At 44.2% G+C, this 22,742-nt stretch overlaps 1 protein-coding gene across 9 annotated transcripts in view; it reads left to right on the forward strand.

The window, feature by feature from the left end:
• Positions 1 to 22,742, forward strand: part of Pde8b (phosphodiesterase 8B) — a 215,965-nt gene that overhangs the window by 28,529 nt on the left and 164,694 nt on the right. The window lies entirely within an intron of this gene.

The raw sequence follows: 22,742 nt of genomic DNA on the forward strand, positions 1-22,742 counted from the left end.
CTTTTCATTTTTTGCGGGTGATGAAGGCCCATGGAATCGGGAAAAGGAAAAGATCCTGGAGGGTGCAGGGGACCAACCCTAGCTGGTCCTGGGGTGGGGACAGGTGGAGTGCAGCGCAGAGGAAAGCAGTTGGGGCGGCCTGTGGCCCAATGGATGTAGCTGGAGGGATGGGCATGCATCGCCAAGAAGAGCATGCGAGTTTCTCTGAATGAAATCCTAGCGTTGATCTCGATCTGCATGTAGGTTCCGATTTTCACCTGCAAGTCAGCTTGGCTGGATGGAACTCTCGGCGCCGTGGCCCAGTGCAGGGATTTGTGAATGAATCAGGCAGTTTATATTTGAAGAGCTATAGAAAGGGGATAGGGGAGCCAAGTGAAACCTGTTGTCCCTGTAGTGTTTCTCTGGGATGACTATATCCTGGACATAATGGAGAGAACACAGAGTTTGGAATGTCAGCCACTGTGGAGGGAGGTGGTTTTCAGTTCAGGGCAGCTACCTCAGAATGACGGTTCTGCACACTTACCTGCCATGGGGAATGAGAGTGTGAGGGTGTGGAACGGTTAGTCTCCAGATAGTTCTTGATGAACATTTAGTCCAACAGTGCCCATCTGTATGTTTTCAAAGTACTATTACATCCAAGAGGAAACCATTGTGTCAGATGTAATCACTTAAGAGCAAATTGAAGATTAATGACACATCTCATCGTGGAGAGGAAAAAAAAAACACGCCTCTAAACTCTCAGTGTTTGATAGACACAGCTCTTACGTAGTCAGTCGATCACCAGGGACCATTGCATGATTCCTTGACAAAGACACAACTGTATATCTTGTAGGTAAAAATATGCTCAACAGTTGGCCCAGTGTGAGGAGGCTCGGGGTCTTCCCTGGATGAAGTGTATCCAAACTGGAGGAAAGGGAGGGAGAGTGGGCTTTCTTTTGACCAAGTTAATTTTTGTAAAATGGAATCTCATTTTGACACATAAAACTTAACCAGTGTTTACTAGTAGCTGTGATGTTTCTCTGGTAATAATTGGGAACACCTTTAACATAAACATACCATTAAATATGTACCTTCTATGTAGCAGGAATAAGTTTTACTTACTTTGAATATTAACAGTTTATCCAAAGAGTAGAGACCTGGATTCAATTAGACATTTATATATGTATGTTTATTATATATATAATATGTTTATTATATATAAATGTCTAATTGAATATATATACATATATATGTATATATACACACACACATACACACACATACACACACAGAGAGGCATGTGGTGGGCACCAAGTTTGCTTTGTTTGTTGCTTTTTAGGTCTCCTGCCAGCAGTAACATAAAGTTAGCATTAGAAGAAATTTTAAGGTGTTACAAAGGCTATTTTTAGCAACACCCTCCAGTTGGGATTGTGGAAGGGAATCTGAAGGCCTGAAGCAGTGGTTGAGAACGGTGACTGTTCGGGAACTTCGTGGTATTTCGTCCTGGTTGTTCAAGAGAAACCTAGGCATTCTTTTACCTTTCATAGTAGCAAGGGACTCATTTTTAGTAGCTGGCAACCCTGGCTACTTGGTGTTTGTTTAGTGAAAGGAAAAAAAAATAATGAATGAGACCATTTTTCTGTGTCTTAATGCTTTCCTCAAGAGGCTACTTAGAGCCCAAATAGAGTAAAAACTGACGGAGAGAACAAGTTCTGATTATTAGCAGTTACTATAAACTCGAGTAAATCTCAGGCTACTTGACTTAAGTGTTAAAAGGCTTGACCTGGGAAGGAATTTGACTCACTTTATCAACAAGATGTCCAAATAAGAGCTTAATTCATTCCATGCCATTGCAAAGGATGTTGGAAAGGAGGGTGTCACTTCAGTGATTCAACATGGATCTGCAGTCCATCAACCTCAGAAATTATACATTTGAAATTAGATCAGGTATATTTATACAAATGCTATAGAACTTCTTAGCACAGAATTACCCCAAATATTTAATAGTATCTCTTTGGCCTCTGACTAAAATTCTGTGGTCTTTTGAAGTCTGAAAGTTCACATGTCCTGTGCCCTTACATGGATGAGATGATTTCGTAGAAAATTTTCCTTTTCCTTTTTAGAATAAAAATTCTTTTGCCTTATGAGTGTGTGAGAGTTGGCAGCCACATGGCTCCTCCTCCCTTTCTGACTGCTTGAGTAGAAAAGGAAAGTCTTTGCTATTTGGTCCTATTTACAGCAGTACTGGGTTTCAAGAGTTCCCTTCTTCCTCTTTCTACGTCAATTATAAACACTATTATCTAGTTGGCTTCTGGTATTCCCCTGAGTGCAAAAAAAGAAGTGTGTTTGATCTCTCTCTCTCTTTTTCTAGCAATCATTTATTTCATTAAGCTTTTAGAATGATGAAGCATTATGATGTCAAACATGATGTCAACAGGAACCTTCTTGAATACCTAAATGGCAAAAAGATTATAAGCATTAATAATTCATAGGCAGTGCAATGATATCACACGAGTTTCCATTTCTGGTAAGGAGTTTGTCTCTCAGTTGCTGTAAAAATGCTCCTTCCTAGCAGTTCGTCTCCCTCGCTTGCCTTTTAAGATAGTACTCTAAGAGGAGCCTTCTGCAGGATGCTCGCTCCTGGTGTGCGCCAATTCTGTCGTTGCTGTTCGGAAATCCGCAGCGGAGACGACTGGCCTTCTCTTGGGGAGGAACCAGGAAGTCTTACCAGTTGTTTCCCATACCAGCTGTTGCTGCTGGGAGCATCCAGGACTGAACAGCCGGTCCTGGCACAGGCTTTACTGATGGTACACTCAACTTGCTCCATCCTCAGCACAGGTGAGCTGTAGTCTGGATACAGATGCAGTTAGTGTCCTCTGTGTTGATGGCTGGCACCATCACCACTCCCCCTTATACTGCCTACAGCATGCTCATTTATGCCTTCAGCTGGCATTCATGCCAACCTCTACTGTAGACGCTGGAGATTCAGAGAGCGTCCATAATATTTTTTGTGCAAAGCCTATGCAAGAGGCTAAATCTCTTTTAAAGGGGTGTGCTTAAGCCAGTTATAGACGACTTCACAGCATTGCTCCATGGCATTCTAGAGTCAGTGAGGATAATGCTAAATTAAATAGTTATGGGACCTTACTGTAAACAATGAGATTTTATTAGGGGGAAGGATTAGAGCTACTTTTTATTAGTAGTTTTCATCTTTCTAGTCATCAGCCTCAGGTGGGAGTCACCTGGAGAGCTTGTTAAAGCGCACAGTGGCTTTGGGTCCCACCCCAGGAGTGTCTGATTTAATAGGTCTTGGGAGGGACCCCGGAGCTTGAGGTTTCAGGGTGTTTCTAAGAGATGTCTTGTTGCTGATCTGGGGGCCACACTTGGAGATCCCATGCTTTAAGTGACTTAAGTTGTTTTGTGGCCCAGATAAATTATGTGTGACCACCTATAGCCAGATGTTCTGTCGGATTGCTGTGGACACAGCCCTCTCCATCTATGGAGTCAGGATCTGAGTCTTTACAGCTGTCTGGGAAGTCTAAGTGGGGAGAAGCCTGGACCATGCAGCCCACCTGGGTCTCTAAGGGTCAGCTCCCTGCAAATCATCTGGGATTTGCATTGATCTTGATGTTTTGCTTTGCTGTCACAGTCCCTTCAGCTGCCTCTGCCCTTGAGGGGCCATGCCCCACATGAAGGGAATCTACAAGGTAAAGGTTTTTATTTATTTATTTATTTATTTATTTATTTATTTATTTATTTAAGATTTCTGTCTCTTCCCCGCCACTGCCTCCCATTTCCCTCCCCCTCCCCCAATCAAGTCCCCCTCCCTCGTCAGCCCAAAGAGCAATCAGGGTTCCCTGCCCTGTGGGAAGTCCAAGGACCACCCACCTCCATCCAGGTCTAGTAAGGTGAGCATCCAAACTGCCTAGGCTCCCACAAAGCCAGTACGTGCAGTAGGATCAAAAACCCATTGCCATTGTTCTTGAGTTCTCAGTCGTCCTCATTGTCCGCTATATTCAGAGAGTCCGGTTTTATCCCAGGCTTTTTCATACCCAGGCCAGCTGGTCTTGATGAGTTCCCAATAGAACATTCCCATTGTCTCAGTGTGTGGGTGCCCCCCTCGCAGTCCTGAGTTCCTTGCTCATGCTCTCTCTCCTTCTGCTCCTGATTTGGACCTTGAGATTTCTGTCCGGTGCTCTAATGTGGGTCTCTGTCTCCTTTCATCGTCTGCTGAAGGTTAATATTCAGGAGGATGCCTATATGTTTTTCTTTGGGTTCTCTTTCTTATTTAGCTTCTCTAGGATCACTAATTATAGGCTCAATGTCCTTTATTTCTGGCTAGAAACCAAATATGAGTGAGTACATCCCATGTTCCTCTTTTTGGGTCTGGCTTACCTCACTCAGGATAGTGTTTTCTATTTCCATCCATTTGCCTGCAAAATTCAAGAAGTCCTTGTTTTTTACTGCTGAATAGTACTCTAATACGTATATATTCCATACTTTCTTCATCCATTCTTCCGTTGATGGGCATCTAGGTTGTTTCCAGGTTCAAGGTAAAGGTTTTGAAATGATGAAAGAGGGTGGAGGTCAGGCAGAACACCTGCCTAGCCTCATCTTCCTTCTTGGAGTTCTGGCTACTCCTTTTATCTTTTTGTTGTTGTTGTTGTTATGTTTTTGTTTTATTTCTAAACAGAACACAGAGTTTAGTCGGCTCTGGCGAGTCCTGTAATTTACATTAGTCAGGCTCTGGTTTAATTCCTGCTGTTGTGTATTTTATCAAAATTTGCTCCCCTCCCCCCAACACACAGAATTAAAGCTGGCGGTTGCCTTCTACTTTTGTCTCCAGTGCTGGGAATCGAACTCACAATGCCTTGCATGGGAGGCAAGCTTGGCCACTGATCTCTGTTTCCAGCCCAAGGGACTCCATTCCAATTGCTTTCCTGTTTTGTACTGTAGTTATACTAATTTTTAAGGACTACTAGATACCTCTTCTTTATAACATCGTCCAATAAGACTTCAAATCAGAGTCTGGTAGGGGTGGTGCTCACCTGTATCCCCAGCATTCACGAGGCAGAGACAGATCTGTGAGTTCAAGGCCAGCCTGGTCTACAGAGCTAGCTCCAGGACAGCCAGGGCTACACAGAGAAACTCTGTCTCGAAAAACGAAACCAAACCAACAACAAAAAGACTTCAAACAGAAAGTGACGCTGTGCATTTAGAGGTGAGACAGTTTCTAGTGTCATCTCCCCTTGGTGACCACCTGATGGAGCTCTAATGGGACAGGACATACAGGTGAGGGCAGGGTACAGTTTGTGACACCAGCTCGGTAATAGGCCAGGAATCCAAACAGCCAAGCAGAGTGCGAGTTCCAAGCGAATTCTTGGGAAGATAGAGTCCCAAGACTGGAATATCCGCTGGGGAGGAGCAGGGGAGAACTTAGGGTCAGGTGGGTAAGTACAACCTAAAATTCGGGAGTCTTCACATAGGTAACAGCCACCGAGCCAGGCTGAGGTTTCTGATGGACAACGATAAGTATTTACTTTCTGCTTTTGTGGGGATCTCTGCTGGGCATGAAGAGCTCACAGCCACAGGAATTGCTGGAGCCAGCCAGAGGCTATAAGCAACCACTTCACTTGGATGAGACAAGAAGAGCCAGCCACAGCTTTGCTGCTCCCTGATTCAAAGAGAACCACGACCACCGTGGAAGGGTCATGGGGTGGGAGTGGTTGTGGAAACCCAGGGAATCAAATCTACAGAAGCCTGCAGAAGCTGTGACCTAAAGGAGGCATGTGAGAGATGCAACCAGGGGATGGATGGGCAGTCTTAGCTGGGCAAGTGCGCATGAGCACACACATGTGCGTGCATAGATAAGAGACAGAGACACGGAGAGAAACAGAGGCAGGCAGACAAAGAGACAAACGGGTAAATAGCTTGATGGAACTGGCCTACATTTTAGGGATCTTGTGTCTGTAACTGCCTCTCACCGAACACACCCGTGAATCAGAGCGAATAGGAGCATACTGGGTACAGAGGAATGTTGGATACAGAGCAGGGTGGAGAGTGGGACCGGAGGAGCAGATCCTGAACAACGGCACCGAAAAGTGAGAACTGCTCCTCGGAGCTCCAGAGAGAAACTCAGAGCGCAGTGGGCAGTGCAGAAACTAGTCTCCAAGAGAAGCGGGTTTGACGTGTGCCAGATTTGTTGCATGTTTCCTGCCCAATGATTGCTCCTGAAATCTCCCTGGTGCCCCTGGCTGGAGACTTCTGAGTGCTGCACACCCACCTTCCTCTTCGGTTTCACCTTTGCTGTCTCCACTGACTCTGGTTCCTCTGCTCCTGGTTTGTGACCCCCACCCCCTCAGGGCTCAGCGTGGACTGAGAAATCACCAGCCTGCCTCATTGGGCATTACAGACCCAGCCTGGCCACTTCACCCTGCCCCAGTTTTTACTGTTCTATACTATGTACGCTTCTTTTCTCAGTCCCCAAAAGTGAGAAGAATTATTTTTTAATACGTGTTTTTTAATTTTTAATTTTTTAAATTTCATTTTACATTCTACCCCCTCTTTCCACCTCCCCTCCCTTCCCTCCACCCCAGCCCATCCCCATCCACTCCTCCCAACAGGTAAAGGCTCCCATGGAGGGGACAGCAAAGTCTGGCACATTTACTATGTGTTTTTAATTTTGGGTTAAGAATGTGCACATTTTGAACGTTTTAAAATATTAAGATGTGTGTTGGAGTTTTTATGATTTATTTATTTGGGGGGTTTGAGAGTGAACTCAAGGCTCTTACATATTAATCAAGCCCTCTGCCATGGAGCCCCTCCCCCAGCCTTCTAGAGTTTGTTTTAGATGGGTACGGGGGTTGCTTTTATGTTATAGTGGGAGCCTGGTAGGTACCATGTGTAACCTGGAATCCTGAAGCCTATGGACTTGTAGTCCACTTTACTTGGGCATTGGCAATGACTGGTTTCCCTGTTTCCTCTACCCACCCATTGACTTTTACTTAGAATTTTCTGACTTCCCTGGTTTCCATCCATCTCCCCTTTCCAGCTTCCCATGGGATAACCCATGAAAAACAGCTACCATCGTGGGATGCCGTTATTCTGCTGAGTCTGCTCTGAGAAACTGGTGGTTGCTGTGACAAAAATCAGAAATGATTTTATTCTCAACTAATCTATCCGTGAAATAAGGATTATTCTCTGTTGTATCGTGTTTCCAAGACAATATTGTAGATTTTTGCAAAGTAACTAGGTGTCTATAAAGGTACTAACTGTTAAGTCCCTGCTATTCTTGGATCCTTTCATCTACAACACTGTTCCCCCTTAAGTTACTCCAAACTACAAATCCTTAATTCCATTCTTACAAATGAGGAAACTGGGGCCTAAGGCAAGGGCTTGGTGGTTAAGAGCACTTACCGCTTTTGCAGAGGACCCAGGCTTGGTTCCCAGCACCGTGCGTCAACTCACGATACCCTCTGGCTTCCACAGGCACCAGGCACTCTAGTGCTGTGCATACAGGCAGTCCAGAACACTCGTGCACATGAAATGAGAAAATAGGAATGTAGGATGGAGCTAAGAAATGTAGGAAATGGAGCTGTAACAAATGGAAAAGGCTGCCGAGGGTTAGAGTTGGACTTTGAAGGGAAGATTGAACCCAACCCCAAGCTTCTTCTTATTTTTACTGATTCTCAGCACACAGTCTGCCCCTAGGGGGTAACACAGAACCTGTGGACAAGGCCCACCATGGCTGGTGCTGGGGGTACAGTTATCTGATGCAGAGCCGAGGGGCTCTAGCAGGAAGGCAGGGAAGCAAGGGGCCTTGAGAGTGGAGTTTTCCTTCATACACATCTACAGTCACTCCTTCTATCCGCGTGGCCTGGGGTGCTGCTTTGACGTTAGTGGAGGGTGTGCAAGGCATGTGGCATTCATGTCTTCAACACATAACATGTTCTCCTGGATCACATCGACATGCTCTCCCATGGTCCAGTGCTAATAATCTTGTGGTTGCCACCACTATCTTGGCAATTAAAATGAGATTAAAATTGAGGTGTGGGTTATGTAATATTTTAAAAACATGTATAGTTTTCTATTGGAAAATAAAAGACATACTTTCTAGTGGATTAACTGGCTGGTGTAAACTAACTGAGCTTACCAACATGTGCTATACGGGAACTGAAAATCACCACCTTGGACGAATTTGTTCTGCTTCAACTGGAATTCAGAAAGGGAAGATGCGGAAGAGTCCTTCTGGGTGAAAACACATGCTAGGGTGTGGCTCTTGGGTCTGCACAAGGCAGGGGATAACAGCCAGCACCACCTTGCTTTCATCCTGAGATTGTCCAGCATCAACTTAGAATGCAAAGCCTCATTCTGCATTGAAGGAGTGCTGCTGGCTTCTGTATGCTGTGTTGAGGGTGAGCTAGGATGACGTATGCGAAACCTAGGAAGATGATGTACTGCAGGTCCAAAACCTGTCTTCTTTCAGACAGGAAGAGAAAAATAACTGGCCACAGGGGTGCAATTGTCTGTGTGCATTACAGAGCTGAGAGAAGACCCCGAATTCTGCAAGAAGTTACAAGAAGACACCAAGAGACTTATAAGCATCCTATTACACAGACTAGCAGCTGACAACCTTCCCCACCCCGGCTGGCACCACACAAACATGCTCAGAAACAGAGAAGATGACCCAGTCCAGGAGAAGTAAAACTTTTGTCTATTTCAAGGCTTCTGCTATGAGAGCTTCAACCCAGAACAAAGCCAAAAAGAAAGAAGAGCTGACTTATTTATGTATACGTTTGAGACAAGGTTTTGTATGAAGCCAAGGCTGGGCTGGATCTTGCTAATGCAGTGCAGGCCGGCCCCAGGTTCTGGATCTTCCTGCTTCAGCCCTCTGAAGTCCTGGGATTGCAGGTCTGTGCCGCCACACTCAGCAGGAAAGAGAAGCAGGGCTATAAAAGCCAGTGAGCCGGCAGCCCTGGCCACACCTGCTAGTGGTCTTTGGATCATGGAAGAGACAGTCTTGCCTGAGACACTGGGTGGCTTTGACAAAAGAAAAAGTCAGCAATTTCAGCTGAACCTCAGTTAAAACTAGAAGTCTTTGTATGCAACCAATAGAGTGTAATACTCAGAACAATGATGACAAATACAGAACCAAGTTCTCATGAGCACATTTGTATGGATACAGACACACACATACACCGCACACACACACCCCACCCCATCTGCTATGGCACATGCAGTAGGGAGAGAAAGCTTAGGTGGGCACATTTGCATAAGGTTTCCAGCTCTCTGCTTCCAGTCTGTGAAGTGGGGTCTGCAAAGCCAATTTGCAGACTCCCTCCCCCATTGTTTCTCAGAGGTCCTCCCGTCCCTGGGATGGTGGGTCCTGGGATGGTGGCTCAGAGCCATATGGAACCCAGGGAAAGTTCTCATACCCAGTGCCTTTCTCTAAGTGATCTGACCGGCTGGGCTTCAAGACCTTGAGATTTGCTGAATCTCACAGGAGCCTTCATATCGCCGGACGAGCTGGTGAGGGTGGGGTACATGGTCGATTTAGTCTGACCTCCTGAAGGTAGTGCTCCCTCCTTCTTGTCCAGAGTTTCCATGAAGGCACGATGGTGGGCATCTGCGTATCCAAGTGGGAACTTGAGATGCCAAGGGCAATCAGGACACAGTTCAGACCAGTGTCAAAGGCAACTTTCACTTTTCTGTGCGGTTTATGAGCAAATAAATCCCAAACCACTTCGGGGGGGGGGTCACTGCTGATCTCGGGAGTGGATTTTCATAGAGAAGCAATGCAATATGCGGCATTTAGGTTTCTAGGTCAGCATGGAAAGGGGATTTAACCCGCGGTGGAGCTGGGGTACATCTGCCGTGTTGAAACGGTGCTGCTGTGGTGAGAGAAGCCTACAATTGAATTAGGGCTTGTTTCTTTTCTGTGCTTGTCTTCTGGGAGAAGTGGGTTTAACTAGAGGGAGATGCAGGTGAGAGAGAGAGAGAGAGAGAGAGAGAGAGAGAGCCTCCAGGAGTTCTTCAGGGAGCAGCTCCAGGGAGGAGTCACGGGAATTGGGTGTCTCTGACTCTTTTGCCTGCTCTTGGGACTCTAAAGGAAAAGAAAACAAATACACACCGAAATATCTGTAAGTGGAAGAGAAAATGCAGAAATCCCACACACCTCTGTGTATATTTCCTATCTTCTTTTTATTTATTCTTCTCTCATACAATACATCCCAATGGCAGAGTCCCCTCCCTCCACTCATCCCAGCTCCCCCTACTTCTTCTCTTTCCCAGATCCACTGCCCCTCCGTTCAGAAAAGAGCAGGCCTCCCAGTGATATCCACCTAACACATCTAACAAGATGCAATAAGACTAGTTATAGACCCTCGTATCAAGGCTGGCCAAGGCAACCCAGCATGAAGAAGAGTCACAAGAGTAGGCAAAAGAGTCAGAGACAACCCATTCCCACTGTTAAGAGTCCCACAAAAACCCCAAGCTACATAACCATAAGGTATATGCAGAGGACCTACTGAAGACCCATGCAGGTTCCATGATTGTTGCTTCATTCTCTGTGAGCCCCTGTGGAGCCCTGCTTCGTTGATTTTGTGGACTGTGTTTTACTGGTATCTTTGACTCCTCTGATTCCTATAGATACCCCTCGCCAACTTCTTTCATGGAGTTCCCTGAGCTCCGCCTAGTGTTTGAGCACGGGTCTCTGCATCTGCTCCTATCAGCTCAGTAAGTATTTTTTAAGTCATAATAACTCTTTACAGATCTGAAAACCATGATGTACCAATGATTTCATGACTCCTTAGTTTAGACACTTCTGCCTAATCATCCTGTTCTTTGTGTGTACTGCTATCCACATAAAATCTACTGATTGCAAATGGCTGGTCTCTTGTCTGGTTCTTTTCTCTCTTGTCCCCACTTGCGATCCATTTGTGGAGAGAACGAGGTCCTTTGTCCTGTAGACTTTATCCCAACCTAAGTTTTACTTGTTGTGTGCGTGAGGTGCAGCTAATGGGTTTCTCTGCCTTTTGTATTTGCTGGGAAATGACAGTTGGGTTTGGAGGTTCAATCTGACTGTGCTCAGCTTTGTGTGTGGAGATGGGATAAACGTACATTTTATTTTTGATATATAATTATGTTATTTCTCCCTTTCACTTTCTCTTTCCAATTCCTCTCTCTTTGCTCCCTTTCAAATTCTTGGCCTCCTTTTTCCATTGTTATATGTATATATGTATCCACACAAATATAATCCATTCAGTCTGTATAATGTGACTTGGATCCATGTTTTCAGGGCTAACCAGTTGGTACAGAATAACCAGTTGGTGCTATAATCCTGGGGAAGCCTATTTCTCCCACTCTCAGCTTCTGTGTATAGAGTGAAGGCTCCACAGTATCTCCTCTGTTCGCGTTGGCATGTGTATGTTGCCATCATGTTTAGGTGGTCATGTTAGCAAGACTTTATGGGTGCAGCTTCTGACTTTATTAGGAGGTTCAATATCACAACAAACTCCCTGATCTTCTGGCTTTTAGATCTTCCCGACTTCACGTCCGCGATGTTCCTCAAGGGTTGTTTTTTAGATGTGTTAAACACACAGTTTCCATGATGTTGTATCCTCTCATCAGGAAGCACAACAGTGGCTTCTTCTTGGATGTCCACCCTTCTGAGTGACCACTGCTGTTACGAGCTGGAAGAAGGTACTCTTCCTGTTCTATCATTTCTTCTTCATTTATCGCTGCAGTAACCCCACAAAGAGCAACTTCCTTCTACAAGCTGTTTAGTCTCCCCGGGATACGGTTTCTATAGAAAAGGCATTAAAAGCCTGTATTTTTCCTGATAGCTCAAGTTTTCATAATAATGAGTTGGTTCTGCAGCATTTTTCTAAGGGGATGAGAACTTTTTGAGTGTTTGTTTGCTTGGCTAGTATAATTTTGAATCCTTACGGGTTTAACACATCATATTGTGTGTTAAAGCATTGTCGTGATTAGACTTACTGCTGCCAAGCTGCCCATTTTGTCTAGAGCGGTTTATTCAAGTTGGTGAGGAGCTTTTGCTTGAAGCAATGGCTCCAGCTAAGTTGGTTACATTTTTTTCTTTAGCTCTAACACCTTCTCCATAGATAAGGGTTCGCTGACCATATCCTGGTGACCACCTTGGCCATCCCCTGCTGTCTCAAGGCTCCAAACACGTGCGAGCTCACATCTCCATGGTACATAGAAAGCAGAGTGTGAACTTGAAGTCATCGGTGTTAGTCTTTAAACTCCCAAAGCCTGCCCTTCAGCAACATAGCTTCTACAGCAAGGCCACACCTCTTTTTCAAACAGCACCACCCACTAAGGGAACAAGTAGTCAACTATAGGGGGTTGACTCTCTAAGGGGTATTCTCATTCAAACCATCACACTGTCCTACACAAATGCTGTGAACCTAAAGAATCTGCGTAACTCAGCCTTGTGAAGTGGGAGTAAAATGTATTGGTACAAGTGGTACAGAAGTAGAGTCCCTATAAATAGGCTCTCAAGAGTGGGTATACGGTGGAGGTTGGGGGTGGGACACCAACGTGAGCCAAACATAGCTCTGGATATTGGAAGCTTTCATTGTTTGTGCCCCATGGTACTGTGTTGTGTGTGTGTGTGTGTGTGTGTGTGTGTGTGTGTGTGTGAGAGAGAGAGAGAGAGAGAGAGAGAGAGAGAGAGAGAGAGAGAGAGAGAAGGTGGTGTATTGGCTGGTTGGCAGGAATTACGAGTTAGCGGCTAAATTCTGTGAAATGAAGTCCCTCTCCTGGGGGAGCATGATCGGCTATGAGCTGAGGGGTAAAGTTGCCAAGGAACAGGCAAGTGTATGACCACAGGCACTGCAGCACCAAGGGTCCAGAAGCAGAATTAAAGTTTGTGTTCTCAGCCAAGAACTCAAGAGTGCCAGATGCATATAGAGTCCAAGAGAACCAATTAAGAATGAGCATGAAGCCTGGAGGCATTGCCAACTAAGAACACCTTTGGGCTATGTGGTTTGCGGGCTGCTAGGTGGGGTTCGTCTTGTGTTGACGCTCTGGAGCAGTACTGTCCCGCGCATGTGTCGTGCCAGACACAAGTGAAACTGACACAGGAAGACTTTGAATTTTTTATAAATCAAAATTTTTAAATATAAAAGCAAACATGTATATATGACTGATAAGACTATCATGTCAACATAATATAGAAATTGAGATAATTGCCCTTTTTTTTGGAACTAAGCCTTTGAAATCTGAAACCTATTTTGCAATTATAATGTATCTCAATATGGGCTAGCTACCTTTATAGCATGTAATGACCACACGAATAGCTGCCACCATGTAAAATGGGGCAAAAAAAGTGGAACGTCATTAACAAGCTGTCAATCAAACAATTACAGTTCGGCATCGTAATGTGACAAGAAATAGAGAAAGAATTCTCTTGGTGGTTTCCCCTATTCTTCTTTTGTATTGTTAGGACTGGGAGTCTCCAAATGCCCTCTTCTTGATGTCTTTGCTGGGTGGGCTCCTCTTAGACTCTGCAGGGAGATACTGCAAGAAATTGGAATGTGGGAGGAAGGAAGAGAAGAAAAAGGGGCAGTGCCCACACAGAGTGACAGTACCACTCCTCCTGCTGATCAGCACTAGTGTGGCCTTATGGTTCCCACCCCAGGGGGAGCAGGTTTGTGCCTCTGCCAGCTCTGCATCCGTTTAGCTCCTCCCGCCCCATTCCTGCCTTATCTTGCCATCTCCCACTTCCAGCACCTTTGCGAACAGTTCTCTCTGAGAACCGTCTTCTCCCTCTTAGTGTGTGAGGAACGTGTTCTTGGTTTTCTCACCAGACACTTGGGGCCTGAAGTCAGAGAGAATTAGTCCATAATATCCTGCATACAATCTCCTTAGTTCTCTGACCTGGCTTCCTTGTGCTTCCTCTAGGGAAGGTAAGATCACTAAGCTCACAGTCACTGTGGGCACAAGTGTAGCTAATATGTATACTGCTGTTAGCTTAGAGTAGTAACTCTGTTACTGGTTATAGATGACAACATGGGAGTCAAATTTGAAAGCTCGTCAATCTATGGACTTTTTTGTCATGGAAAAATCCAGACATATACAGAGAAGAAAGAAGAGTGCAAGGACACTGTGTTCACACCAGCTGGCTTCAACAGCTTCAAAATCAAGCCTGCTTCTACTGATACCACCCACCTCCCCCCACCCGGCTCTGTGATTATTTTAAAACTAAAGCATAATATTAGTTCAGCTTTTCAGCATGTAACTCTAAACAATATACCCATCCTACTATTAGTAAGCCACTAAAATAAAGCAATACCTTGATACCAAGACAGTGTTCCGATGTTCCTAACTACCTCGTCAATGTTTTTATTTTAAACATTTTTGTTTTGATGGCTCTGAAGAATGAGATCCACCCGTTGGAATTAGTTGAACTTTTTCTTGAGTAGCTTTTCAACTTTACCCTTCCCCTTTCCTCTTTTCTGCTCAGTTTATTTGTTTGAAGGAACTAGGTCATCCATCCAGCCGAGTTTCCCACATCCAGCACTTTCCCACAGTCTGGTCACCCCCTATCCCCCCGATTACATTCCTGTGTGTCGACTGCCACGTTCTTCTGGTCCTGGGTTCCCTGGGTACTCATGGTCACCTTCAGAGGCTTTATCAGATCCGACTTTCCTTCCTTCCTTTGGGAGAGCTTGTGTTAGAGGCAGTGTTTGTCTTCATGAGGTGGCCCATCGTGTCTGGCTGGCTCTCCAGTATGTGGGCAACCATTGCTGGTTGTTGTACCCATCCATTAAATCCTTGAGGCTTGCAAGGTGTCTCCTGTCTACAGCACTTCTGGGATGCGTCCCATGAAGAGAAACTTCCCTTTGCTAACCCTTTGGCTTCCTTCAGGTACAGATCATAGGGGAAAGGCAAGGGAAAATTTTGCTTCATTCTTCACCCCCAAGGTAGCCAGTGACACAGCCCATCTTGTGTAAACTTGAGAGTTTATAGGCATGAGGGGGTCCCGGGTCCCCTGCAGTTCCTGTCCTCTCGGATGCTCGATAGTCTTCTTCGTCCACAAGAGTGTCTGTGTCCTTTTCATCCTGTTCTGGTGACATTCAATGTGTTCTTGTTCTTTGGTTTGACAAGACGTTCTGGGCTCAGGGCGTTCATTCCCTGTTCATAATCTAGATTCAGCCACTTCTTCTAGGAACCTGGGTCTTTTTTTTCCCTGTAAATTAGGCCTTAGAGGCATGATCTGGGCAGCAGGCTGCCCTTTATTACTGACTTGGTCTTTGTTTCTGGATGTAGCCAGAAAATAAATACTTCTTAAAGATAAAAATGTATCTTGAGTTTTAACTTTCAATTCAAATTTAAGAACTAAGACATTTTTCAACCCCACTGAGTTAACATGTTTCTATTTCACCATGACACACTCATTCTGATCAGCTTCATCAAAGTCAACATTTCTTACATTCTGAAAGACAGAACTGCATGTGTCTCAGAAGGGCAGTAATCAACATTGTGATCAATATGACCATGGGAAACAGCTTGATTTTTTTGGATAATTTTTGGTGTCAGGATCAGATCTTATGGAAAGCTAGCTAAAACATTGTGTTTTTGAGTAATTTTAGTAAGTTCCATTTTGTGTTTCTTTCAATTCTTTGTTTCATTTTACTTCTGATCATTTTTAAGGACTTGATTTTGTGCTATAAAAGCATACATGATTTATATGTCCCAAGCAAAATAAAGAAAATATATTCAAAGAAGGTTAGACTTTTGTGTTCATTTCTTAGATTCCATCCTTTCCAGATAGCTATATTATTAAATTTTATGAGTTTTATACCATTATTTTCAATGTGGGCATGGTTATGCCCTCTAAATGTCTTATTTGTGTTGTAGTAATAACTTGCTTTTCTGTTTTCACTAAGCATTATATTCTGGAGATTACTTCAGTGAAATTCATAAAGAATATGATATGGATAAACTGATTTATTCAATAAGTTTCATTGATATTTATTTTTTTTCTTTATTTTGGGGACTTTCATACATGCATACATTTAGAACAAGAAAGAAGAAATTTCCCAGAAAGGTCCTGCTGTCCCACCCACAGCCATGTGTGCTGCTAGACCACAGAGACTTTGCCTGGGGTCTGTGTCTCCTTAGGATTCATACACTGTTAATACAACTTTAGTTCAGCTCAAGCTTAAAGTCTCCAGCAGGGGATTCCCTGTAAGCCAGACTGATTCTTGTCTATTTTCAGCTACAAACCCAGTTTTCACGTAGCTGGGGAGTCGCTGGGTCTTTTCCTAGGGAAGGCTGTATACCCCTACTTTTAAAAATAATTTATGTGTATGAGTGTTTTTGCTTGCATGTATGTCTGTGCACCGTGTGTGCTCCTGGTAGCCACAGATGTCAGATGAGGGTGTCAGTTACCCTGGAAGTGGAACTATGAATAGTTGTGAGCCGCCATTTGGGTGTTGGGAGCCAAACCCAGATCTTCAGCAAGTGCTCTTAACTGCCATCTTTTCATCCCACATGGTGCCCTGTGGATGGTAGTGTTCCTTCCTGTCATAGCAGTCAAGTGGCTTGGGTGGGATGGGCACGGCCTTTTCGTCCCTTCTCTGCCTCTCTGCTTACTACAGGGTCCCATCTTACACCAGCATAGACCCTGTCCATTCACAGAGTGTCTCAGGGCTCAGTACTACCTGTTGTTGTTGATTTTTTAAAAATTTCTTTTAGTTTAAATTGTATGTGGGATGTGGGTGTTGTTGTGTGTGTTCTGTGCACGTGAGTGCAGGTGTCTGGGGAAGTTGCATGGTCTTGGATCCCTTGGAGCTGGTGCTTGGACCCAAACTTGGATCCTTTGCAAGAGCAGTCTGTGCTCTTTTAAATCAATTAGTGTATGTGTGTGTGTGTGTGTGTGTGTGCTTACATGAGTTTACATGTACTATGTGCAAACATGTTTCCACGGTCCCCCTAGAACTGAAGTTACAGATGATTGTGAGCCACCATAGGTGACCTGCCTTAGGCATTCTCAAAAACTTAGAGCATGATTGATACTTCATCTTGATATTGATCACCAAGACCTAAGTTTTAATTTTCTTCAGTGTTAGAAATAGAAGATTGATAAGATGGCCCAGATGATAAAGATACTTGCTGTGCAAACTAGTAGCCCGAATTCTATCCCTGGAACCCACTTACAGGTGGAAGGAGAGTGTCAGCTCCACTAATCTGTCCTCTGATTTCCAAATGCTTGCTGTGACCTATGTGTTCACATACACATCATGCTTGCCTGTGTGTATTCATACACGAGAGATAATAATAAAAATAAAATTTAAAAGCTTAAAAATTTATGGATGTGTATGTGTGTGTGTTCCTTTGTGTGTTTGAAAACGCTAATTCTTGTGATAAAATCACAGATCTTATTTATTACATTTTCTAAAAAGATGCTTTATGTTCAATATCATCTGCAAACTGTTTTTGTTTGTTTTCCTTCCATATATATATATCAGCTTTATCCTCTAGGAAAGTTCAAGGTGGCTTCTTGGTTCCCAAGTGTTGCGATACATACGCCATATGGGTGGTTAGCACAGGTCTGTAATGTTTGCATGAGGAGCACTCCAGAGCATGCTGCAGGAAGGGCATCCAGCTCAGCCTAGTGTGGAAGTGGCTTCTCGGATAGCACAGTGTCTAGTGTCTGAGTGTAACCAGAAAGGATGACTAAGAATTGATTTGTGTGCTGATGGTTTGATGGGGGAAAGAGAGAGGATCCACAGAGGAAGAACAACGTGGGTATCACCAACAGGTAAAGCCTGGTGGCCTGACAGAGCACTGCCCCACAAATAGTTCTGGGTAATCATGTGTGGTGGAAGTTAGCGGTAGTCAAAAAGGAACGAGATGAAAGGGGAGGCCCCGAGCCTAAAGAAGAAGGCCATGCCAAGGAAACACAGGCAGGGTTTTCAGCAAGGGAGGCTGTAGGCAGAGAAATGGATGCAGTGCTGTGGAAGGCTGATGTTTGCAACTTTTCCATTGTCCCCGATGCCCAAGAAGAGGGTCTGTGTTACAATAGCAATGGAGAGGAGAGAGTACGCTTTTATTTCTAAACTAGAGAGTTATCTGATAGTTGGAAAAGGCAGAGTGGGGTATAAAATAGTACGGAGTGATGTCCAGGGTTTTTATTTCTTTCTTTTTTTTTTTTCCTTTTTTTCTTTTTGGCTTAGTTTTCAAAGAACAGCCTTGTTGAGAATCAGGGGAAAGAAGGAGACAGAAGGAAAGAAAAGCTTGGAAGGGAGAGAGGTCTGCCCATGTTTGTGTACGTTCATACATTCAGGGACTGGAGGAGATCTTAACTCAAAATATTCTTACAGCATTTATATTCTCAACTTAATCAATGTAACTATGCAAATCTTTCTCGTTAAGCCATATGCTCTGCCGATGGGAGATAGAGTCAAATATTGAATTCATTTTTCTTGCAAGCAGTTTGATAAAGGAAACTCCGTGACAGGATTCTAGTAAACATGGACCAAAGGTGGGAAGCCTGTCTTAGCGTGCTGTCTAGTGTCGGAAAATCACAGTCTGCCCTCGTGTACAAACAATGGCACAGAACACTGCTGATGAAGAATGCGATTTCATGTAACCGACTTCTTCCTGAAAACAAAGTTCTCATTTTAATTTTTGTTTCATTAATCTATCTCGTATATGTATACTGGGGTGTGTATAAAATAGCTCTTGCGTGGAGGTCAGAGGACGACTTGTGGAAATGAGCTCTCTCCCTTCCATCACGTAGGTTCTGGGGATCAAAGTTGTGTCATCAAGTGTGTTGGTTACTTTCTGGAGCTGTGATCAAACACTGTGACCTAGGTAACTTACGGAAGAAAGTCTGGCCTATGGTGAGAGGGTTGGGGGAAAAGAGGGAGAGAGAGGGGGGAGGGAATGAGGTAGGGGGAGAGAGAGAAAGAGAAGGAGAGAGGGAGGGAGGAAGAGGAGAGCCATAATGATAGAGGAGGCACTACAACAGGCAGCCAGAGCAGGTGAATGAGAATTCGTCTCTCCTCCCACAGGTAGGAAGCAGAGGGAGCGAGCTGGAGGTGGGAGAAGCTTATAAACCCCCAAAGCCCATCTTCAGTGGCACACTTCTCCCAACAAGGCTCTGTCTCCTAAACATTTCATAACCTCCCCAAACAGTGCTAGTGACCAGGGACCAAGTGTTCAAATACCTGAGCCTGTGGGGACATTTCCCACTCAAACCACCACATCAGATTTGTCAGTAAACCTCTGTCTTAGTAAGGTTTCTATTGTTGTGAAGACACACCATGACTATGGCAACTCTTAAAAGGGAAACATGTAGTTGAGTTGTCAGCTTATTGTTTCAGAGGTTTAGTCCATTACCATGATGGTGGGATATGGTGGCATGCTGGCTGATGTGGTGCTGGAGAAGTAGCTGAGAGTGCTGTTCTTACAGGCAATAGGAAGTGGTCTGTTTCACTGGGTGTAGCGTGAGCATAGGAGACCTCAAAGCCTGCCTCCACAGTGACACACTTCCTCCAACAAGGCCACACCTCAGCAGCTTTCCTTAGTCTCAGAGGCAAATTCCATAACTCCTTTCTTCTATCCTTAATTCTAAAGCCAGAACCACATGACTGAAGCTGCCAAGTTCTTCTGCTTGCCAGGGCTAGAACATGGCCCCCTCAATATATCTTCACTAGCTTTCTGTCTTTCATTGAGTGAGTTTAACTGTCCTGAAACTATCTCTGTAGACCAGGCTGGCTTTAAACAGAGGTCTGTCAGCTTCTGCCTCTCCAGTGCTGGGATTAAAGGCATGCATCACCAAACCTGGCTTTAGGTTTTTCTTTAATTCCTTTTTATAAATTGGAAGCTTAGTTGGGTAGGATCTTGCCCTGAGGTCACCACTTTCTTTAATTCATTACTTAATCTGTTTATCTCCTTGATTACAGGACTTAGCTTCCTTCATTCCACTTCCTGGTTCATCTTTTCAAATATTTTTCCTTGCTCAATATTGATCCTTCCTCTTCATTATAGACCATCAGAGTTACCACTAATAACCGCACAACAGAGTCTATATTAGGCTTTTTAAAGATTTCCTCTGCCAAGGGGATGAATTCAAAATTCTTCACTTTAACCTCAGGCAGACTTTTTGGACAAGGGCAGAAAGTAGCCACTTTCTTTACCAGCATATCACAAGAACAATTTCTAGGCCACATACTAACATTCTTCTCCTCTGAAACTTCTTGACCCAACCCCCACCCCCACAGTTCAAATCACACCCAGCACCTGCTGGGAATATGGAAGCAATCCTTAGAGCATTCGATTGCTTTTCCTAACCCACAGTCCCAAGGTCTATATTCCTTCAAACAAAAGCACGGTCAAGCCTATCACAGCAGTACTCCAGTCCCTGGTACCCAACTTCTGTCTTAGGGTTTCTGTTGCTGTGAAGACATACCACGACCATAGCACCTCTTAATTAATTAATTAATAGAAAGAGAATATTGTTAAACTAAAAATCCATGTAGTACACTTAACCTATCGAACATCATGGCTTAGGTAGACTACATTAAATATGATTAGGACACTAACATTAGCTAGCAGCTGGTCAAAAACATCAAACATCTAAGACAAAACCATTTATTTATTTATTTTTCCAGTACTGGGGAATTGAACCTAAGGCCTTCTTCAAGGTTAGGCAATTACTCTACCTCTGCGCATATAGGTGGCTCTTAAACACCATTATTTTGAGACAGGGTCTCAGTTGCCTAGGCTAGCCTTTAACTCATTCTGTAGCTTATGCATGCCCTTAAACTTCCAGTCCTCCTGTCTCAAACTCCTGAGTAGCTAGGAATGTAGTCTCAGCAAAGTATATTTCATAATAAAATGTTGACTATATCACTTTCTCTCTCTCTTCCTCCCTCCTTCCATTCCTTCCTCCTTTCCTCTCTCTCCCTTCCTTTCTCCTTCCTCCCTCCCTCCCTCCCTCCCTTCCTTCCTTCCTTCCTTCCTTCCTTCCTTCCTTCCTTCCTCCCTCCCTCCCTCCCTCCCTCCCTCCCTTCCTCCCTCTCTCCCTCCCTCTCTCCCACAAGCTATACAGTGAAACACTGTCTCAAAAGAAAATAATAAAGTTAAAATCTCACTTGCAAGTTGTGCCGATTAGTTTTATATCGACTTGACACAGGCTGGGGCCATCTGAGAGGAGGGAGCCTCAACTAAGAAAAGGCCTCAATAGGATCAGGCTGTAGGCAAGCTCATGGGGCATTTTCTTAATTAGTGATTGATGTGTGAGGATTGATTGTGCTGGGCAGGTGGGTCTGGGTTTTCCAAGAAAGCAGGCTAAGCAAGCCAGTCAGCAACATCCCTTCATGGCCTCTGCATCAGCTTCTGCCTCCACCTTCCTGTACTATTTGAGTTCCCGTCCTGACCCTTCTTAATGATGAGCAGTGCTGTGGCAGCATAAGTCAAATAAACCCTGTCCTCCCTAACTTGCTTTTGGGAATTATCAGCGGCCTTGAGTACCAGCCTCAGTACCCCCTCAGGCCTCAGAATAGGATGGCTATGGCGGATGAGGATCTGAGGGTAAAAAACATGTTACCTCTGCATGTTCTTTACTTTCTGGGCAAGGGGAAGAAATGAAGTGAAGGGGTGTGGAGAAGAAGAATAAGGGGAAGAATAAAAGCAAGGAGAAGAAGAAGAAGAAGAAGAAGAAGAAGGAGGAGGAGGAGGAGGAGGAGGAGGAGGAGGAGGAGAAGAAGAAGAAGAAGAAGAAGAAGAAGAAGAAGAAGAAGAAGAAGAAGAAGAAGAAGAAGAAGAAGAGGTTTCTAGTTTTTACAGACATAGTTGGAAAATTCCATAGGCAAGGACAATGGTAATATGCATATCAAAATCACAAAAAGGGCAGGTAGAACTTGACAAAGCTGTACTCTGGAACAGATGACACCTCCCAGAAAAGAGCCAGCATTCAAGGGGAAATACCTGACATCCAAAATTGTTAGATAAAGTTACTAAACACCCCTGAATCCTGGATCTGTTATCTTTTGTGATAACCAGCTTTGAGGGAGATTTATTTGATAACAAAGGTGGGGGCATGCTGCCTTCCTCCTCTGTGCCTGTCTTCTGTAGCAGTTTCTATGTGGTCTGTTAGCAGGTGATTTTGTGGGATTGACTCTTAAGTAAATTTAACTGTTAGAACAAAGAGTGAATGTTATTGCTCTAAGGCCTCATGGTGTGGGGGAATGGAAAGGTCATTCTGCTGCGGTGCAGGAGAAGCTGCACTGCTGAGGTGTTGGGGGAATGACTCCCAATTCAAAGGGAAGAATAAGAATTACGGCTTCACAAGGTTTTACATGTATGACAGTGACTTTCCCAAAAGACAAGTGTTCCCGCAGCTCTGCAAAATGGGTTGCCCCATAAGTTGTACACTTGCGGGTCTGCCTTTATGAATCTGTCAGCTATACATTTACTGTATAGTCTTGTGGGCTCCAACATCTCCCCTTCTTATGTTTAGTAAATGCAGCATGTGTATATCTCTCTGGGAAATGAATATTTATTAAAAAATTAATAGCCAATAATATATTGATAGCAAGCTGAGAACTAATTTGGCCATCTTGCAGGTGAGTTGTATATGATTTAAAAATATCTTTCATCTACAGTAAAACAGAAGAGTAATCTAAAAACCTATAATAGTATGACATGATGTGGCTAAGTGTATCTAAAAGTTATAGGTTTGAGTTAAAAAAAAGGAAAGGAATGTTAGTTTAAAATGTTAGTTT

The sequence above is a fragment of the Alexandromys fortis genome, unplaced genomic scaffold (genome assembly GCF_014885135.2).
Source record: "Alexandromys fortis isolate MF-2015 unplaced genomic scaffold, M_Fortis_MF-2015_v1.1 scaffold_79, whole genome shotgun sequence".
Classification (NCBI taxonomy): Eukaryota; Metazoa; Chordata; class Mammalia; order Rodentia; family Cricetidae; genus Alexandromys; species Alexandromys fortis.